At 41.6% G+C, this 1,633-nt stretch overlaps 1 non-coding gene across 1 annotated transcript; it reads left to right on the top strand.

Moving 5' to 3' along the window:
* Nucleotides 1–1,198: 1,198 nt before the first annotated feature.
* LOC127741959 (small nucleolar RNA R71) lies at nt 1,199–1,306 on the top strand. Its single transcript, XR_008003146.1, has one exon. It is a non-coding gene; the product is annotated as a small nucleolar RNA R71 (small nucleolar RNA).
* The last annotated feature ends 327 nt before the right edge of the window (nt 1,307–1,633 follow it).

Below are 1,633 nucleotides of genomic sequence, written 5' to 3'. Positions count from 1 at the left end.
ACCTTCTTGAAGGTCATGGTGCCTACTGTACAAGGTATTGAGAACTTCCCAGGGTCCTATCTCTTTTGAGGTAATATCTGCCTCGTCAAGTCATCCAGTTCTTTGGTGAGCAAAGGGGGTTCATTCTCCCATGTCTCATTACCAAATAACTTGTCATTTAGCTTCATGATTGCTCCAAGGTACTTAGCAACTTGCTCTTCAGTGACATCTTCATCCTCTTCAGAGGAAGAATACTCATCAAAGCTTATGAATGGCAGAAGTAAATTCAATGGAATCTCTATGGTCTCAGTGGTAGCCTCAGATTCCCATGGTTCCTCATTAGGGAACTTATTGGAGGCCAGTGGTTCCTCATTAGGGAACTCATTGGAGGCCAGTGGACGTCCATTGAGGTCTTCTTCAATGGCGATCACTGCCTCTTCCTCCTCTCCAAATTCGGCCATGTTGATGGCCTTACACTCTCCTTTTGGATTCTCTTCTGTATTGCTTGGAAGAGTACTAGGAGGAGTTCAGTAACTTTCTTACTCAGTTGACCCACTTGTGCCTCCAAGTTTCTAATGGAGGACCTTGTTTCAGTCATGAAACTTTGAGTGGTTTTGATTATATCAGAGACCATGGTTGCTAAGTCAGAGTGGCTCTGCTTAGAATTCTCTATCTGTTGCTGAGAAGATGATGGAAAAGGCTTGCCATTGCTAAACCTGTTTCTTCCACCATTATTGTTGTTGAAACCTTGTTGAGGTCTCTGTTGATCCTTCCATGAAAGATTTGGATGATTTCTCCATGAAGGATTATAGGTGTTTCCATAGGGTTTTCCCATGTAATTCACCTCTTCCATTGAAGGGTTCTCAGAATCATAAGCTTCTTCCTCAGATGAAGCTTCCTTAGTAATGTTTGGTGCATTTTGCATTCTAGACAGACTTTGAGAAATCAAATTGACTTGCTGAGTCAATATTTTGTTCTGAGCCAATATGGCATTCAGAGTATCACTCTCAAGAACTCCTTTCTTCTGATTCGTCCCATTGTTCACAGGATTCCTTTCAGAAGTGTACATGAATTGGTTATTTGCAACAATTTCAATGAGTTCTTGAGCTTCTGTAGGCGTCTTCTTCAGATGAAGAGATCCTCCAGCAGAGCTATCCAATGACATCTTGGATAGTTCAGACAGACCATCATAGAAGATACCTATGATGCTCCATTCAGAAAGCATATCAGAAGGACACTTTCTGATCAATTGTTTGTATCTTTCCCAAGCTTCATAGAGGGATTCACCTTCCTTCTTTCTGAAGGTTTAGACTTCCACTCTAAGCTTACTCAATTTTTGAGGTGGAAAGAACTTTGCCAAGAAGGCATTGATTAGCTTTTCCCAAGAGTTCAGGCTTTCTTTAGGTTGTGAGTCCAACCATATCCTAGCTCTGTCTCTTATAGCAAAAGGAAATAGCATAAGTCTGTAGACCTCAGGGTCAAACCCATTGGTCTTGACAGTGTCACAGATTTGCAAGAATTCAGCTAAAAACTGATGAGGATCTTCCAGTGGAAGTCCATGGAACTTGCAATTCTGTTGCATCAGAGAAACTAATTGAGGCTTAAGCTCAAAGTTGTTTGCTCCAATGGCAGGGATAGAGATGCTTCTCCCATA

This window comes from Arachis duranensis, chromosome 9, assembly GCF_000817695.3.
Source record: "Arachis duranensis cultivar V14167 chromosome 9, aradu.V14167.gnm2.J7QH, whole genome shotgun sequence".
In the NCBI taxonomy this organism is placed as follows: domain Eukaryota; kingdom Viridiplantae; phylum Streptophyta; class Magnoliopsida; order Fabales; family Fabaceae; genus Arachis; species Arachis duranensis.
Note: the sequence above shows the minus strand (reverse complement) of the source record. Positions and strands in the feature narration are given on the sequence as shown.